The 9,758-nt window shown below is 44.9% G+C and overlaps 1 long non-coding RNA gene across 1 annotated transcript; it reads right to left on the bottom strand.

The window, feature by feature from the left end:
- Positions 1 to 506: 506 nt before the first annotated feature.
- LOC138906968 (uncharacterized) lies at positions 507 to 3,579 on the bottom strand. Its single transcript, XR_011414588.1, has 2 exons — positions 1,597 to 3,579; positions 507 to 1,437 (listed from the first exon to the last, which is right to left on the bottom strand). It is a non-coding gene; the product is annotated as an uncharacterized lncRNA (long non-coding RNA).
- Between the last annotated feature and the right edge of the window lie 6,179 nt (positions 3,580 to 9,758).

Below are 9,758 nucleotides of genomic sequence, written 5' to 3'. Positions count from 1 at the left end.
TTTAAGGGATGGGGTTAGGATATGTTTTAACTTTTACGTGCATGGGGTGGGGGCTTTTTTCGTAAAGAAATATACTAATCGTGAAAAACGTGATGATATTAATAATAAAATAATTAAGTACGTATGACAAATAAAGACTTTTTCAGAAGGAGAGAATTTTGGAAAGAAATTCTCCTACAAAGTAGCACTGTAGTTAAGGAATCTCTTCCGATTTGGAACTTTTCCGTATATTCAAATAAGGTAAAAGCTAAAATATAAATATAGAAAAAGAAATTCTCTCTTTTCTCGGTTGATAACTTAGTTCGAGATTAATGCATAGGTATTGATTGATGTATATAAAGGAAATTCCAGTTGTAAAAATTAGATCCAGTTTGTCTTGAACTCTTTGGTAGGATGCATAAGCAAAAATAATTTTGGCATAAAAATTTAATACCGTCTTATCCCTTGTTTGATTAATATTCATGGGAATTAAAAATAATACTGATATAAGATGTAATGGATCCATATTTACTAAATGTAACAATAATCCGATATTAAACCAAACTGAGGAATTACAACTGATTCATGAAAAAAAAAAAAAAAAAATAAGAAAAGGGAGGTTCCAGATTGCTATTAGAAAATAGCTAATGAAAAGAAAAGACCAAGTTTTAGCTTAGCCTAACAACTACACTATTTATATTTTCTCTATTTCCTTCAGCACTCTAATATTTTAATGGATTTTCTCAACCCGGATCCCACATCACCTATTGGTATTTCTTCATTTTAACAACTGGCCCAAATACCAGCCCAATAGTATAATTGGTAAAGGTCATGTTCATAACAATACTCTCACCCTCAATAAGAACCTTGTCCTCAATGTTTGAGCTAGGGAATTTGCCCTCAAGAATTGTCTTTGCTTCATTGTGCATAGGCAATATATCACTAGAATTCAATTCACTCCAAAATGTCTCAAAGCACCATCTGCAATAATTTGACTACAAGGCAAGATTAAGCCTTTTATAGTTAAATACATATCTCCCGTGTCTTCCAGATTCAAAGCAAGCTTCTGCCTGCCATTTGTAAAACCAGTAAATATAGTTTGAAGCAACAAGACTCCAACATATGATTTTAATCCCTATAAGAGAAATAGTACAAGGAAGAACATCAATAATTGGGCATTTACTTCAACAGGCTCTTCCCACACAACATTCATTCCCTTGGCCTTGCGTAATGTAATATGAATATAAATTGTTTGCCTTTGATATCTGTTCTGAAGGAGCATTGTAAAACCTTGCATGAAAGCCCATTTCAAAGGTGATGTAGAAGTATCAAAGAAATTTAGCTCTTGTTCATAACTCTGCATATTTTCCTTATTAGTTCCACCACAGCAGCAACTCATCCAATCATCAAGATATTGTTGATCTTCACTCAATTTACACAAAACGCAGTAACCCCAACCTGTTGAGCTTGTAGGTAGCAACACACAGAAAATGACACCAATGAGAAAATTAGAAAGACTCAACTTTCTGCTAAACCAGGTGGTATAGACTCCACAACAATTGACAAAAATAGGATCATTCACGACAAAGACAAAAGTAAGCATTATGGCCAACTTGCCTTTGGTAAGTACTGCCATATCCCATCACGTAACTTGTGGCTCTTGGGATATCTCCTAGAATGTAGTCCACCTCAATAACAATATCAAGCGTTGACATTGTTTCCAAGAGCAAAGCAGCAAACGATAAATCTTCTGAAAATGCAGGGCTAGATATGGCAAGCATGCTCAATGTAGGTTGCAGAATATTTCTAGCCTTCTTGTTGGACGGTTCAGTATCCCATTTGGATTTCAGTTCAAGCAATGCAGATGAATCAGTCACTCCAAACTTAGTTGCAATTAAGTGAAAGAGGTCATTGCTTGATGAGTTTGGATATATCAATAGGCACATGAGGAGACATATATCACAAGCCACCCATTGACTCGAATATACTCTTTCATTATGTTGTGCTTCAGTGGCTCTTTAAAGAGTTCTCTCAGATTTGGACTTTTAAATGAAAGCTTTGTGGTATCTATAATGAAGTCGTCAATTGCACCAAATGTGGAGTCTACATGCCTAAGAGAACTTCCACCCCATCGAACATCATGCGCAACATATACACCAGGATCAAACAGACATTGTAACCATTTAATCTTGTGCATCAATATGATTCCAGCCATAATTAAGATGTCACCCCCAGATTCAATGCACCTAGTTGAGCCAAGATCAAAAGAATATGCATATATATACCTGCCCGACATATCATCAAACCACTTTAGTGCAGTGGTCTCGTTTTTGCATTCTGATCTCTTATCACATTGTTGTACGAAAGGTGAGGTGGTAATTAGATTGAACTCGCTGCGCATATCTCGTTCAGTAATTTTAGCAAGCACCTGGTTCAAATTTGTTGAGGCTCCATCTTCTGAATCATATTCGATATTAGGAGTAGAGCTGGAGCTTTCATCAAACACCTGAGCGACATTAGAAATCAGTATCTCTAATTTACCCACATCAAAATCAGTTGCTATCGCAGGGGCCATGATTTGCGAATTCGACTGCACATCAGTGATGACCTTGGAGTAGCAGCTATGGGACATTTCATTGAACATATGGGGTGAGTGATTATCGTCCAAATCAGACTAATTTTCCGGACGTGCGGGTGGTTTGTTGAGCAGCAAATACCATGGAGAGGCAGTGAGGCATGTCGTCAAACATCTTGGCGACGTTTCGTGGGTGACCATAATCTGAACCTAGATCAAATGGAAAATGAAATAGCATGGTTCTAGCCAACATATTATTGCAAGTTTCAAGGAAATCAACAAATAACACTACATTTCCAAGCAGACCACTAAGACGAGTGCAAAGCTTGGGGTCTCGTAGGTAGTGGACAATTCCTTTCAGTTCATCTTGTACCTCATTAACACCCCTGATGTCATAGGAATGGAGAGTTATTCTCTCAAGTTGGAGAGCATAATCACCATTGAATCGGCTGGTGGAATCAATTCCATTCTCCTTATAAACAACTTCCCACAACTTGGAGCAGTAGCTTCTGTTGGACATTATGTCGAACACCTGGCGTCCAGGACTTGCAGAGTACCCCAGAAGCTAATCTGCTACGGGATTTTCTAACATCTCAGGAGGTACCTTGGAATTATCCAGCAAGCCTGAGTTTTCAGCGATCAAATCAGAATCACTGTCGCCGACACCGACTATCCTAGCACCGCCCCTTGTATCTTCCACAGAGACCTCCTCTATTTTTGCATCGTCTAAAGCCGTGGAGTCCAATTGCAGTTCCTCCTGCACCAGTGATTGCATACGGCAAATGGAAGAGCTCATACGAGAATTACTTTCTTGCATCACTGTCACCAATTCTTGCAGCGCCCTCACCGATTCGAAGAGGTTGTTGAACTGAGCATTGGGCATGGAAGAAGGGTAGAGAGGCATGGATTAAGAACAACGAGAGCACCAATGTAATTGATCCATATTTACTAAATGTAACAATAATCTAATATTAAACCAAACTAAGGAATTACAACTGATTCATGGAATAAAAAATGGAAAATAAGAAAAGGGAGGTTCGGGATTGCTATTATAAAATAACTGTTACGCGACGCCTTCCTGAAGTTTCTTGGAAGGGCGACGTAAGGCTAAGCAACCGATGTCAGTGCGGTTGCTATGCGCCAACTGAGGTCCCCTCCGTACGCTAGACTAGATTGTCAGTGCCGTACGGGAAAACCAATGTCGTGAGCAATTGAGCAGCGGAAAATGAGCAATTGATGATGAAAGCTGATGATTGTATTGAGGATGATGAAAGCTATTACAAGATGCTATGCGGTGTCGGGGGGGGGGGGGGGAGGAAAGACCAGTACAGAGAATTGTTTGAATGCTTGAATGCTTTGGTCCCCCTTAATAATGCTTAAAAAAATAAACCAAAGTTACATGAGTTGACCTAAGAAAGCTGTAGAAGTACACTGAAAATGAATGAAGTAAAAACTACTCTATAATTACAATTGAAAGGACTTAGTCTTCTACAAGGTGGAAGCAAGTCCGATGGCAGCAACTTTGTCTTGAGGATCAGGGTCTGCGCGCGCATTGCTGTTGGCGCGCGCGACACTATTTGGATATGCCATCGGCTGGGTGCGGGTGCTTGGCATTGGATCTGCGCGCGGGCACTATCTGTGCGTGCGGCGCTATTGGCAACATGATGGTTTGTGTGCGCGGCATTGTTGGTGCGCGCGACACTGATGGCATTCACCAGCCGCTGGGCGCTGGCACTGATTATCGGTGGGGCGACAGAGGCGCATGCGCGCTTGTCACTTGGCGCTGCCAAGACCACGGGGCTGACCGTGGTGCTAGGCATTGGGAGGCTTGCCGGGACGCCATGGGGCGCGTCCAAGGGGTCATGGGTCGATGATGGAAAGCAACCCATGACATTCTCCCCCACCTGAGTTGGCGACGTCCTCGAAGCCTTACCTGCCGGATGATGATGATTGGTCAGGCTCTTGTTGGCTGGGAGGTCTGTTCCCCTCGGTGTAGTGAGGTGGCTATCTGAATGATCTTCCATGTATTTCTGAAATGGCCTGAGGCGGCTGACATGGAAGACTGGATGGATTTTCCACCAGGCTAGTGTGTTCAGCTGGTATGTGGATTTCCCAATGCGCCTTTCAATGGAAAATGGTCTGATGTATTTTTGCAATAGGCGAGGATCTTGGGTCCTCTTTGCAAACAAGTTCCGCTTCGGGGTTCTCACCATCACTTTGTCCCCTGCTTGATGTTGGGCAAAGCAAAGGTTTTGTTCGGCATACCTCGTTGCCCTCTCTTGGGCTTTGACAAGATAGCTCTACACTATCTTCAATGTTTGCTCCCATTCTGTTGAGAAACTGGCAACTCGATGAGATGATGGCACGTTTGGTGCATTCACATTTTGTAGGAGTAGCGGTTGCTGTCCGGTAACAATTTCAAAAGCGTTTTTGTTTGTATGGGCGCACTTTTGTGAATTGAAACACAGCTGAGCAGCATCAAAAAGCTTCACCCAATGTGTTTGTGACCCGGCTGTAAATTGGCGGAGATATTCCTCCAGCATGTCATTGAACCGGTCTGTTTGATCATATGTTTGTTGCTGATGATAGTTTGAGTTGTAACTCAATTTGGATCCGAGGCAACTGAAAAGTTGGGTCCAAAATTTGCTAGTGAAGCGTGGGTCGCAGTCACTAATGATGTTGCTTGGCATACCCCAATGTTTGACAACATGAGAAAAGAAGAGTCGAGTTGTATCTTCTGCCGATATGTTCTGTGGGGCTGCGATGAAGGTAGCATACTTGGAAAATTGGTCTACTACCACCATGATGGTTGCATGATTTCCGACCTTGGGTAATCTTGTGATGAAATTCAGGGAAATGCTTTCCCAAGGTCTCTGTGGGACAGGTAGCGGCTCCAAGAATCCCGCTTGTGCTGAGTGATCCGACTTGTCCTTTTGGAATGCTTGACAAGTCTTCACACAATGAGGGGCGCCATGAGCTGTTGGACGCCGATGATCTGATGTTTGTTTGATGATGCTGAGGGCAGCTGGAACCGTAGGTTCAAGTCTGTTGGTTCCCTCCTTTAACTGCATGGCCGTGATGTTTACAGCGGCCATCTTCATGGGTATGCACGGTATGGTGCGGGGTTTGGCCCCGTTGTCTCCCATCATTAGGAGCATATTTGCACATGGTACCGGGATGGTATTGGTCTGCCTGAGGAATTCCAATCCCACTATCAGTTCGAAGTCATCGATGATAGCTATGTGTAGGTCGAATATTCCCTTGTATGGGCCAAGCTTCATTGTTACTTCTTTGGCTATTCCTCACTTGCTGAGATGGAGAGTTGATAGCCTTGACATGACCCTTGCATTTTTGCACTGCTAGACCGAGGCGTTGCACCTGAGTTGAGGCCAGGTAGTTGTGACTAGCACCCGTGTCTATCAATGCCCGAATATGTCTGCCGTTTACTTTCATGTCAACGAACATTAAGGTCCTCTTTTGTTTTGTGAGAGGCCTTTCGTCTGCCTTTCCTTTCCCTTTCTTAACGATTGGGCATGCGTTCTTCTTGGGGTTACCGGCACCGATTCCCGCCAAGGTATCATGAATGGAGCCAACAAATGCGTTGAAGGCACCTAGTTGTTCGGGGCCGTCTGAGTCGTCGGTATCTGACTCATTTTCAACAATCTGTTGAGCATTGATCTGTGTATTGGGACATTGATTGTTCCAATGTTCCCCGCCGCAATGACAACATTCTGAAGGGGGTTTTCTCCCCTGATTGTTGTTGACTAATGCAGCACTGGTACTGCTTGAGTAAGGAGCCTTGGATTTGGATGCACCTCGATCTCCTCCGTTTCTGTTGGGACCACTATTGCTAGGTTGGCTCCCGTTGTATCCCCCTCGGACAGGCGGCTGGGGCCTATCCTTCTGAGTTTCCAACTGATAATCCCCAAGGCACTCTGCAGCTTGAATGGCCTTGGGCAGGGTATCTACCCGTTGTCTTTGCAGCTCCATATGAGCAATAGGTTTCAAACCTTCTATGAATACAAACAGTTTGTCTTTGTCCCCCATATCCCGTATGTTTAGCATGAGTGCAGAGAATTCACGCACGTAGTCCCGCACCGACCTGGAGTGGCGGAGTTCACGCAACTTTCTCCATGCATTGTATTCCATGTTTTCGGGGAAGAACTGCAGGCGTATGGCGGCCTTCACTTCTGCCCATGTCTGGAGAGTATCTTCACCGGCCCTGATGGCTTCGTATTTGACTCGCCACCAGAGTTTTGCATCACCCAGAAGATACGTGGCAGCAGTTGCTACCTTTTTGGATTTTTTTCAACTGTCCCACGACATCGAAGTATTGTTTGATGTCGAAGATGAAGTTTTCCACTTCTTTAGCATCCCGAGCTCCGTTGTATGGCTTGGGCTCCGAAATTTTCAGCTTTTGTGGCATGGGGCAATGTTCATGGCACCCCTGATGTGGTTTTCGCCTCCTTTGAGCAGACTTTGAAGGGCAACATTGACAACATTGAGCTGGCCTGTCAAGTTGTCAATGCTTTGCTGCATGACGGTAAGTCTGTTTGCCTCTGGTTCCCGATGGGCTAAATCCTCGGCACGCTCCTGTTGGAGGTCCTCGAATTTTCCATGAATTTTGGTTGCCTCGACGGCAGCCGTTTGCCGGTCTTCCTCAGAGTCGTGACTGATGTTTGCTATGTCAATTTCTGCCTGCCGCATTCTGCGGTCCAGGTCGTCCAACCTTTGCACTAGGATGGATTTTAGATCAGGCAACGTATCCACGATGGACCGTAATGCGTCAACCGTCTGTTCTAGGGTCGTGATGCGATCCCCGTAATTCACCATGGTCAGAAATGGTGATGATGATGGCCATGAGTTCCCTTGTCCGATGTCGAGCCTAGGGTTTGATACTAACTGTTACGCGGCGCCTTCCTGAAATTCCTTGAAAGGGCGACGTAAAGCTAAGCAACCGATGTCAGTGCGGTTGCTATGCGCCAATTGAGGTCCCCTCCGTACGCTAGACTAGATTGTCAGTGCCGTACGGGAAAACCAATATCGTGAGCAATTGAGCAGCGGAAAATGAGCAATTGATGATGAAATCTGATGATTATATTGATGATAATGAAAGCTATTATAAGATGCTATGCAATGCGGTGTCGGGGGGGAGAGACACCAGTACAGAGAATTGTTTGAATGCTTGAATGTTTGAATGCTTTGGTCCCCCTTAATAATGCTTAAAAAAATAAACCAAAGTTACATGAGTTGACCTAAGAAAGATGTAGAAGCACACTGAAAATGAATGAAGTAAACACTACTCTATAATTACAATGAAAAGGACTTAGTCTTCTACAAGGTGGAAGCAAGTCCGATGGCAACAACTTTGTCTTGAGCATCAGGGTCTGCGCGCGCATTGCTATTAGCGCGCGCGACACTATTTGGATCTCCCAGCGGCTGGGCACTGGTGCTTGGCATAGGATCTGCGTGCGGGGAACTGTCTGTGCGTGCGGCGCTATTGTCAACATGATGGTTTGTGTGCGCGGCATTGTCGGCGCGCGCGGCACTGATGGCATTCGCCAGCCGCTAGGCGCTGACACTGATTATTGGTGGGGCGACAGAGGTGCTTGCGCGCTTGTCACTTGGCACTGCCGAGACCACGGGGCCGACTGTGGCGCTAGCATTGGGAGGCTTGCCGGGATCCACGGGGCGCGTCCAAGGGGTCATGGGTCGATAATGGAAAGCAGCCCATGACATTCTCCCCCACCTGAGTTGGCGACGTCCTCGGAGCCTTACCTGCCGGATGATGATGATTGGTCAAGCTCTTGTTGGCTGGGAGGTCTGTTCCCCTCGGTGTAGTGAGGTGGCTATCTGAATGATCTTCCATGTATTTCTGAAATGGCCTGAGGCGGCTGACATGGAAGACTGGATGGATTTTCCACTAGCCTGGTGTGTTCAGCTGGTATGTGGATTTACCGATGCGCCTTTCAATGGAAAATGGTCCGATGTATTTTTGCAATAGGTGAGGATCTTGGGTCCTCTTTGCAAACAAGTTCCGCTTCGGGGTTTTTACCATCACTTTGTCCCCTGCTTGATGTTGGGCAAAGTAAAGGTTTTGTTCGGCATACCTCGTTGCCCTCTCTTGGGCTTTGACAAGATAGCTCCGCACTATCTTCAAAGTTTGCTCCCATTCTGTAGAGAAACTGGCAGCTCGATGAGATGATGGCACGTTTGGTTCATTCACATTTAGTGGGAGTAGTGGTTGCTGTCCGGTAACAATTTCAAAAGCACTTTTGTTTGTATGGGCACACTTTTGTGAATTGAAACACAGCTGAGCAGCATCAAAAAGCTTCACCTAATGTGTTTGTGACCCGGCTACAAATTGGCGGAGATATTCCTCCAGCATGTCATTGAACCGGTCTGTTTAATCATATGTTTGCTGCTGATGATGGTTTGAGTTGTAACTCAATTTGGATCCGAGGCAACTGAAGAGTTGGGTCCAAAATTTGCTAGTGAAGCGTGGGTCGCAGTCACTAATGATGTTGCTCGGCATACCCCAATATTTGACAATATGAGAAAAGAAGATTCGAGCTGTATCTTCTGTCGATATGTTCTGTGGGGCTGCGATAAAGGTAGCATACTTGGAAAATTGGTCTACTACCACCATGATGGTTGCATGATTTCCGACCTTGGGTAATCCTGTGATGAAATTCAGGGAAATGCTTTCCCAAGGTCTCTGTGGGACAGGTAGCGGCTCCAAGAATCCCGCTTGTGCTGAGTGATCCAACTTGTCCTTTTGGAATGCTTGACAAGTCTTCACACAATGAGGGGCGCCATGAGCTGTTGGACGCCGATGATCTGATGTTTGTTTGATGATGTTGAGGGCAGCTGGAACCGTAGGTTCAAGTATGTTGGTTCCCTCCTTTAACTGCATGGTCGTGATGTTTCCAGCAGCCATCTTCATGGGTATGCACGGTATGGTGCGGGCATCATTAGGAGCATGTTTGCATATGGTACCGGGATGGTGTTGGTCTGCCTGAGGAATTCCAATCTCACTATCAGTTCGAAGTCATCGATGATAGCTATGTGTAGGTCGAATATTCCCTTGTATGGGCCAAGCTTCATTGGCACTTCTTTGGCTATTCCTCACTTGCTGAGATGGAGAGTTGATAGCCTTGACACGACCCTTGCATTTTTGCACTGCTAGACCGAGGCGTTTCAC

The sequence above is a fragment of the Nicotiana tomentosiformis genome, chromosome 3 (assembly GCF_000390325.3).
Source record: "Nicotiana tomentosiformis chromosome 3, ASM39032v3, whole genome shotgun sequence".
Classification (NCBI taxonomy): domain Eukaryota; kingdom Viridiplantae; phylum Streptophyta; class Magnoliopsida; order Solanales; family Solanaceae; genus Nicotiana; species Nicotiana tomentosiformis.
This window is presented reverse-complemented; position numbering and strand designations above follow the sequence as displayed.